Here is a 10,647-nt window from a genome sequence, read left to right on the forward strand (position 1 = left end):
CATTTTTCTTACCATTCTTAGGGTTTTGTAAGAAGAATAATAAACCCAAGTAATTTTATATACCTGCAAATATTTTCCACAATACCTGCAAAAATTTTCCACTAAGAAGGCTCGAAAAATATTTTATCTAACATGCTGAATCATTCCTTTTCTTTTAAATGCCTCTGTAAGAGTAGCTCTGTTATGGGACCTCCAATGCATCAAACAAGAATTTATTCAAGACACTTATAATTGAGATAAGGCCCAGCAATAAAGTAGATATGTAAGCTTGCTGCAGTTGCACTTGCATGGTTTCATACTTCCTATGCAGTCAGTAATTACACTGCAAGTCCTTTGTGATGAAACCCCTAACTTGTGATTAACACCTTTTAGAGCTATCCCCTTTGTGTATTGCTGAATAATAAGAAAGTTTTTACCCCAACACAGCAGGCTATTGGCCTACCAACTGAATAGTACCATCGGGTTTGTGCAAGAGCAAGTCTCAGGTCTCTGAAAAATTGCCAGATTTGCGAGCTCTGAAGGGCTATTGCAGAGAAATTCTTAAAATTACACTAATAAGATCAGGACTTCTGCTGTGTCTTGCTAATTCACCTAACATCTGACAGATGGAATGTAATAGTAGAAGGATGGTTTTCACTAGTTATAACTCTTCTATTCAAATTTCCCCTTATTGAGACTATTTGTAGAATTTCTTGGCAGAGAGAAGTCTGTGCATGAGAGAAGATACAAAACAGCAAGATGCTAAATCTGAGATAAGAAGCGGTGTTTAAATGCAGGATAAATACAGTGAGGTTTAATATATTATGAAAACTGGGCTAGATTCCTATCAGGTGCATAAAGCATAAAGAACATAACGTGTCTACTCGGACTGAAACACACCCAAGCCAGTATTTAATCATGTAATAAAAGGACAGCATATCACTTCAGAACTAATTATAAGACTAAGTGCTGTTCCTGTGGGAAAACGTATCTCCTAACTGGGATTTCCATCTGTACTTATCTTGGAAGGCCAGGTAAATCAGGCAGCTGCAGTGCAGGCCTGTGCATCTGAAAGACAATCTACCTACACAAAAAAGCAGTCATAGCACTCAGTTGTGGCATCACCAAATACAAACTGTCATAAAATCAAGACAGCAAAATACTACTGTTCCTCGCAGGGTGTGCTATTAACCAAAAGTCCAACCAGGTAAAGTCTGAATTGTTTTGTATGTCCACACTGGAGATTTTTCTTCTTTCTGTTTTTTGGTGCTGAATAAGATGGAATGAACAGGTTTTCCAGGGTAAGGTGAAAACTGAGCACATTTTATTCATCTTGTTAAATATTTCAGGTCATTTCAGCACCTAGGAAAAAAGAAGAACAATAAAGCTCTACAGTTTTTAGGCCATTGTTACATACATCAGAATAGGAAACTTTACAATTCACATCATTTGACAGCTCCTGCATTCGTTCCTTTTGCCTGCACTAAAATGAATGTTCTCTGGGAATGAAATATGCATATAATTTCGTTTTAATCTGGTGGAAAAAAGGCTAAGTCTCTAGAAATTAGGAGACTGATTTCTAAGGAAAAGAAATGGATTTTGGTGGCAAAGGCTTTAGCTGTACTGATTGTTCAAAGGAGCTTAACATGTGGATATAATTCGTTAAAGGATTTCCCAGAGGGCTAAAAGAGTAAAAGAAGTCAGATGTGTTACATGATTAATACAGCTCCTTTGTCATCATAATTCAAGTGGTCATCAATTAGATCAGTGTAATGGGGTCAACCACAAACTGTCAAAACTGTACAGACCACAAAGAGGACAACTGTTGAGATAAAGAGGGGAAAAAATAGAATGCAACAAAAGCAAAACTTATATTGATTTGTGGGCTTGGAATGTATTCTTGTTATAGACTGACTAGCTAAAGCTTCATAAATAAGCTCTGACAAGATTAAGATTCTTGTAGTCATTTAGAAGTGGCAGTACACCTTCTAGCAGATGATCTGGAGGGAAACATTTTCTACAGCATAAATACTGGCTAAAACTGGCTAAAATCTCAGGCTGAAAAAATAAGAATTCATCTTTTTCCTCTACTGCTGACTTTGACAAAATATAAGATATGGGAAGGAAAATTGCGGCCAAGGAAGAGCCAACTGATAATTAACAAAAACCAAGCATCAGTAAACTGATCTTCCTTTGTCAAAAAAAGGCATCGAAGAAGATGAAAGCCAAACTATTTCAAACACCAAAGGTAACTGGAAAGAAATGGACAAGAAAATAGAAAATTGAACTCATCTACCTCATAGAAAATGTGTAGTTCCTGGGGAAAAACAGGAGACATTCTTAAAACAGTAAAAAAAAATTAAAACAAGAAATTAAAATGCCCTTACAGGAGTTACTGTTAAGCTAAGACTATTAAAAGGCAAAGGATTTGTGTATGTTATCTACTTTTCTACTTTTATGCTGCACTCATTGGATTTTAAAACATTTAGCAATTAAACTGTTCTAGATTTCAATAATATTTATTTTAGGCAGGTTTATTAGAACATCCAGTAATGCATATCACCCAAATTTTGATCTAGAAGTCAACCAATTAGTTGTGCTGGTCACACGTGCTTCTGCCATAGCCTCTGTCAAAGGATATCCAAAGACTGTTCATGATTCCCCAAGACAAATACCTAAACAAGTGAAATCTTATTTTGGGATGTCTTTCTTGCTTAAAGGGAAAAAAGGAAATGAGCTGAGATTAGATGCTGACATCTTGGGAAACAGCAGCTGGCTGAGCTCAATCCAACCACTGACTGTAAGGGAAAAAGAAAATATAAATTGATCTATTTTTCCTGTCAGAGACAGGTTTATCTGGTTTATGTGGTAAGGTTTTGGTAACAGAGGGATGCAGGAGGGATTTCTGTGCCCTGGAAGGTAAGACTCCATGGAGATCCTGTGCTAGAGCAGGGTCTTGGCAGGTACCTTGGCCCATGGAAAGGAGCCTGTGGAAGAACAGGCTTTCTGGAGGGAAACAGAGACAGCTACAAGCCCTGAGATGTCCAACTGTGCAGTCCCTTAGCAGTGGTCTTGGGGCCTCATCTCTTAGTACCCAACTAATTCTCAGTGTTCCTCCACTACACAGCTCCTCATTATGAATTTTTAAACAACAGGTTCCAAGGTGTTGCTGCCACTCTCTTCTTTGTATTATAGCCCACTGGTCAGATTGTTTGACATTTTCTCCCTGGTGGGGATAGAATGCCCATCTCATTTTGCCCTAGAGTGGAGCAAGAAACAGAATTTTTGCCTGCCTAGAATAAACCATTTTAGGGTTATAGTTTAGACTGAATTAGTCAAAAGATTGTCTAATTTGGAAGAAAAAACACTCAACTGGGAAATGTGCAAAGACTTGAATTGCTTTCCCTGTCTGACACGCTATTTCATGCATTTTATTCTATGTTTTGGTTTTTTTTAACAGAAAGAGCAGAACTCATACTCCTACCATTCCTGGCTGGATGCAATAATCAGCAGAGTACAAAGCCACAAAGCCAGAGGTTTCTGTTACCTTAATAAATCCTGAACTGCTTGACAGAGGGTGAATGAACTTCATCACAGCTTTTATGGGCTTACACCTCAGGTCCCAAAGCCTGTGGCCTGGTGACCTGGGTATTGGTGTGGAAGCATAGTACAGAATCAAGCCTAAGTTTTAGAGGTGCAAGTTCTATAAAATCTATGGTTTTATAATGACTGTGTTTTCTTATTTTTATATATTTCCTCTGAGTGTTTATGTATCATAGGTAAACTTTGTGCAATGAAATAAAAATAGCTGCATTTGCATTTCTGTAACACTGGGTTGAAGAGATACAAAAGCTACAAATACATCTGGATATGCTTTGGTCTGCTCTGAAAAGAAGACAAGCATTTGTGATGTGATTTACCACCTAATAAAGAAATTGAAGAGGAAAATGATAAATGCAAATTAAAAAATGCAAACAGGGAAAAATTAATTGTAAAATGTCTCTTAAGTTGTAAGGAAGATATAAGAGATAATCTTACAAATGAGATTCATAAAAGGAAACTCTCATTAAGGAAACAACTGCAATCAGAATAAATACATATGTCAAACAGATGAGGCTGTCAGGAAGAAGAGGGTGAAGCAGCCTGTTGAGATTATAAAAGAAAAAAAACCATGGAAAGTAGGAAACAATATGATAGAATTTAAATAATTATATGGTAGATTTAAATTTAAAAGGAGAGAAAGACAACATTGTAAATTCTCAAAGGAAACAAGAAACTCTTCTTGTGACCCACTGAGTAGAGATAGATCAAAAATACCAGATCACTGCAGACATCTTTTAAACTTGTAAGAGAACAAATCAGATTTTCAGATGGCACTAAAAATCAAAGGGATTTAGATCAGGTCTCAGGTTTGTATATGCATAATGTCTTCAGAATAGATGCACTGAAGTATCTGCAATAAAAAATTAAAATAAAAATTGATTGAATTCTGGATCTATGAGCCCTGAAGATCCTGCTGAGCTGTAAGTGAGTTTGCTGTTGTTATACAAGGGAGTCATAGGAAATATAAATTGACAGCAATACTTTTCAAATATTCAAAGATCATGAGGAAAACCATCCCCAAGTAACAACATGTTGGTTTCAGTCATCAGATTCTTTTAAACCTTCTTCAATTTCTAACACTAAGAGCTTCATACAATTTTCCTCTTAGCTTTTCTCATCATACAAGACCTGGAATAAATCTTTTTCTAAAAAACATTATGAAAGTAAAAATTTCCACAGCCCCATGGGATCCAGGAACTGGGAGCTTAACAAAAATCAGCAGAAGGATTGCCACTAACTTGCATTAATTAGCAGCGTTGAGTCACTGTCTGAAGTCAACAGTAATTTCTGAAAACATTTGCTTTAGTACAATGTACAGTTCAATATATAAGTAGTATTTATAGAAAGAATACTATGCATATATATAGCATGTTTAATTCATGTACAATATCACCTATACATCTTACTTAACACAACATAGAACAGATGTTAGAGATATGTGTTCAATTGTACATGTACTTCTACTAAACTTCAAAGGGAAAAAAAAACTGTCATTCCAGAAAGGCTGCTCTTGCATAATCACTTCTCCATGGGCCAAGGTTCCTGCCAGGAGCCATCTCTTGCACAGACTTTCCACAGGCTGCAGCTTCCTTTAGGGCACATCCACCTGATATGGTCTGAGGTCCCTCATGGGCTGCAGGTTTGTATCTGCTTCCCCATGGGCTGCAGATGAACAGCTTGACTCATAATGGTCTCACAGTAATCCCAATTCCAGTGCTTGGGCTGATCCTTGCCCCATCTTGGTGTCTCACATTTTCCCATTCCTCTCTCACAGTTGTTGTGAAATTTTTTTTCATCTTTCTTTAAATATGATATTATAGAAGCATGACCAGAATCACTCATGGACTCAACCTTAGTCAATGGTGGGTCTAGCTTGGTGTCAACTGGAACTGGTTCCATGTAATATGAGTCAGCTTCTGATATTTTCTCACAGAAGGCACCACAGTAACCCCCTGCTACTAAAACCTTGCCACATAAACTTAATACAGTTCCAAATCAACTCATCCTCCTGTTTGCCTTGCCTTCCATCACAGTTTCCTCCTTTCCCCTACATTTCCTCTTCCTTCAGTGCTGTCCTTTCTATCCCTGTTGCCACAGTGTCTTGTGCTTCTCTGACCAATCCTAAAGCCACAAGCATTGCAGACTTGGCCTCCTACTCTGCACTCTTGCAGCAGGCCATCACTTGCTCTCCTTTGACTGGCTAGAGATGGCAACCAAGCTTTGCCTTTCCCTAGCTTCTAGTAGGAAAAATTTTGTGGCAGGTTTAAAAATCCTAGCAAAAGTTTGCACTCAGTAAAGTCCACCAGACAAACCTCAAAAGGCAGAAAACTAGGACAGATCCAGGAAATGAAAAGCAGGTATATGGGGGATCAGTGAAAGATAGTGTTTCCATTATAGCTCATTGGTGAGAATGCATTCACAAACTGTGGAAGGACAGTTTATTGAAATTTCTTGGGATTTATCAATAACATCATGTTACAGAAAGGGGGATGTACAGTGTCTTTCCAATTTCTTGATGACTGTTATCCAAAAGCAATACCCCTAATAGGGTGAAGAGCACAGAAAACCATTTGCTTAGATTTAATCCTAAGTATCTATTTCTTTTCTTGATAAGTAAGATAGAAATACCAAGATCAAGCAGCTGAGCCACTGATATGTACCCATCATGCAGCACATAGACCAGTTCCCTAGGAGATCTCCAGTAAGGTATTTAAATTTCTGTCTCTCTGGGTCCACACTTCAACCCAGCAGCTGAATCCCTTTTTCTTACTGTGTCTTGTACCTGGTTTTGCTGTGCCATATAAGGCAGCAGTGAATAAATGGCCTCAGAAATCTTCACAAAAGCCAGAGGTGGTCTGGCAGCCACTGAAATTGTTGCAATCAATTGAGTCATTAAGCTGTCTAAGATTGCAGTCATTAATATGAAATCTTTTCATTTGCTTGTAGCAATGACAATGTAAATAAGCTTTTCTCAGATCATTCTGTTAACTTTTCTCAAATCTTTTCCCTAACACAGCAAGAATGTCAGGGCAGCAAGACTGGGGAAGGCTTTATGTGTACTCAGAGACCAGACAAATTAGTGGAAAGTGGAATCTACTGAAGAACCACACACTGCTTGAGATGTTCTGTAGCTAAGAATAGCTGGTAGCTGAGACAGTATCAAGGACTTGCATTCTTACTCTTTCCTCATTGATTTCATGATTTGTGGTCCTAGGGCTCCAAACCCTTGGTCTGACTCAGAATGAATTTTTTGTCATGCAAATGGAATGAAAAACGTTGTTGTGGGTTAACCTTAGCTGACTGCCAGGTGACCATCAGGCTACTCTGTTGCTACCTGTTCAACAGGACAGGGGGAGAAAATGGGTTGGAAATATTTGTGGGTCAAGATAAGGGCAGAGAGGTCACCCAGCAGGAACCTTCAGGGGCAAAACAGGCTTGACTTGAGGAAATTAATTTTGTTTCTTGTTAATTAGTAGAAGAGTGGGATAGTGAGAAATAAAACCAAATTGCAATGAGTCATCCCCTCACCACTCACTTCTTCCCAGGTTCAACTTAGTTTCCAAGTCTGTAAATTAACTCTTCCTCAGCTGCATCAGGATCCTGCCCAGTCCTTCACAAACTTCTCCAATGGGAACCCCGCCCACAGATTGAAGCCCATGAGCTGCTCCAGTCTGGGTCCCTCCCACAACATGCAGTGTCAGGAACCTCCCGCTCCAGCATAATTTCCCCATGGGGGAAATAACTTGATATATTTTATAATGTTTAGATTATAAATCTATTTGGGACAGGGGATTTCACTTTTTATCTCTTAGTCTAACATCTGTGCTTGGATGGAGATGGAGACAGGGGGAAACTTCTTCCTTGGAGCCAGGAGATCTGGTGGGACAGGCTTGTTCCCTCTCCTCTGCCCAAATGGGCTTCCACAAAACAGCTTCCCATGACCTCCTAATTTCTTTCTTCCTTTCAACATTTTATTTTATTTTATTTTGATTTAAATTCTCCCCTCATTCCAAGTCTGTTTACTTCATATGCCTAAGGAGCTGAAAGACTGTCACAGCCTCCAAGGGCACTTTAATAAGCTGTCTCATTTTAAAGTCACTTAGACTTAAACCGTGCCTGCCTAGCCCCCAGATGACCTCTTTGCAAATGGAAAACACATTTTATTCTGCATTTTCAGGGTAATTTTTTAAAAATGAGGAATTTTGATGTTGTGTTGTATGACAGAAAATTCATATTCTCATATAATGCTGAAAAGGTCTATTACCATAAAAGTTTACTATTTGTGTTGGCTACTTGTACAGTCCAGCCATAGGATTTCATCTACCTAGGATGCATAGATCTTCCCCTCCTCCCCCTAGCATACTGATTATATATATTCTGTTTATGAAATATCTAGATGGAGTGGGATGGTGTCATCATTTATTAACCCCTTTCCCTATTGCAATGCTTAGGTGGAAGATACCTTTTCACCTGGCCAATTACTCAGGCTGCCTTTTTTACAACAAGATATTTGTTAGTATTAGCTAAAGAAATTAGAAGTTATTAGAAGTCTTTATAAAAATAATGGTTTATGAGTTAATGGACCAAATAAGTTAGTAAAAAGTTTATTTCCTGGAAAAAAAAAAAAAAAAAGGTTACAACTGCTGTTCCTTTTCTGTCTATCAGACACAATTAAAGCAAAGTCTAAACTAAAAAAAAGTCTAAAACAAAGCCTGAACTATGTTTTCTCTCCAAAGTACAAGACACCAGGCAGGGCTTACTCCATCAAAAGAGGTATAAAAAACCCCAACAGTTTCCCTTTGTGTTTTCATTTTAAAGGACTCTGAAATTTGGAACTAAATAGCTGTGCAGTTGCTGTCATTTGCAGAGCCTCCCACTGCATAATAAACACAGAGCCATCAGCAAAAGGGATAATAGGGTGCTCTTTAGCAATCAGTCAGTGGTTTGACATGTCTCTCTGGGCTTCACAATATATACAATAACTGACTTCTTTTTATACATAACATGGTTCCCAGGAAGTTACAGAGTCCTGTCAAATGGTCCATTTCTGCAAGTGTGTTGCTTTTGTCAGGAAAAATTGAAGAAATTAATAAAATAATGTGTTACATATAGTACTGTTGCTTCCCTCTCTGTGCTGGCTGTGTGCTGTGTTTTCCAACCTTTATATCACCCTCAGATGAGGACAGAAAACTTTTCCTCCCAGAGTTAAAATCCCCAGTGAGGTGTTGATGTGCTAACCCAGCTCAGATGAAGCCTTAAATACCCATTACCTGTATATTGCCCAGCTGCAGATGCAGACTTCCAGGAGAAACTGCCTTTGGGAAACTTCTCTTTTTAGGTCTAGTCAGGTTTCTAACTTCTTTTGTTCATTCAAATGTCAGCTATGCTCAGAGAAGGTACATCAGAGTATTTTGCCTGCAGACAGGTTTATAGATAGTTTGAAGTATCTTTTGTCTTTAAGAGCCATGTGTTGCAGTGATATCACCAGGACAAGATGCCCTTGGAGGCATCATCTGGATGCAAGGCACAGGAAGGCTGCAGCATGAGCCTCAGTCCTGATGACTCTGGTAACAGCTCCTCACCAAAGTGTCAAGACAAGAAGGTGAGATGACAACAGAGGCCACAGAAAAAGACTTCCTGAAATAAACTAGGCCTTTTTAGCAAGGTAGCCACTAAAGAAGCAAATTTCAAGGCACACAGGGTAAAAACATATCTCTCTGTGTCCTAGAAAATTCATAGACCTCTAAGTGACAAAAGCTTAACAGTACATCAGTTTTGAACTCAAGGGAGTTCTGCATCTTACCAAGCAACTTGTTGAACATCTTTTCTTGTCCTTGAGTGTTTCTTGAACTGGTCCTAGATAAGTCCCAGGTGCTTCTGTCCACCCTGACTCTGGTTGCATTGCCTACTAGTTCTTAGATGGAGCTGAAGAATGTCTGCTAAAGGAACAACATCTGGCAGTGACCCTTTACTTGCATGGTTTGGAAAAGCCAAAGGCATGAATCCACAGAATACATGATACATCCACAAGATACATGAGTGGATTATTAGCATGGGAGCTGGACATTTAAAATTACCTTTCATGTAGCCAAGAAAATATTTAGGCACCTCTAACTTCTAAACCTTTAACACAGATGCATTTTCTGAAAGAAATTGTAGCTTGTCTTTTAAAATTACTTAAACTCCATAGATGTCAGGCACAAATATTATCAATTGCTGTGGAATTGAGCCACTACGGCTTAACTGAAAGCTCATTTCCTGGATGAAATCTGGCAAACTTTAGACTAGAACAACTTTCTCCTACTGTTGACACTGCTGACATGTAGAAAAGTCTACAAGGAGATGTTAATTTGCTTAGCTTCCACTCAAGGGAACTGCATGTTGTGGCTTTGCTCAGTTTATTATCTATGTTCATAAACTATTACCTCATTTAAAACAAAAAAATAGAGATTCCAATCTTAATTAGGCAGCTGATACACTGCAGTCATAAAGGAGATGATTTTCAGGAAATGGGTATTTCCAAACTGTGCAGTCAAAGAGATTTTCTTGACCAGCTGGCTGGTCAGTGTAGCTTCAAGAGTGTCACTAAATGCTGGAGATTTGGTTGTGGGTCTTGTGGCAGCTCCAGCCATAGGGTGTGGGAATGTCAGGCTGCAGGATGCAAGAAGGCAACGAAACTTGTATGTTAACTGTTTTTGTTGTTGTTGCAGAAAAGCTGAAAACTGTAAAATAAATACTAGACTCCCACTTAAGACAAGCACATTGGTTTTTTTAGTTTGGTTGGTTGGTTTTGGTTGTGGTTTGATTTTTGCTTCACTTTTGGTTTTGTTTTTAATTAATAAACCCATCTAATATTTCTAGAGAACCATGAAATGTCAAGTGTGTAATGCTACTGAAGGTACCAGCTTGTCCTGACAACTAAGACAAATGCAGTTACTAAGTCCTACACATGCAGATGACCAACTTGTTAATGTGGACCATTTTTACCCAGTCAGACTTCCAAGAATTGAATGTGTGGTTAATAATGCATCTGGAACTGCATATCAAATAGGGAGAAAGGGAGAA

Source organism: Heliangelus exortis, chromosome 1 (genome assembly GCF_036169615.1).
Source record: "Heliangelus exortis chromosome 1, bHelExo1.hap1, whole genome shotgun sequence".
In the NCBI taxonomy this organism is placed as follows: Eukaryota; Metazoa; Chordata; class Aves; order Apodiformes; family Trochilidae; genus Heliangelus; species Heliangelus exortis.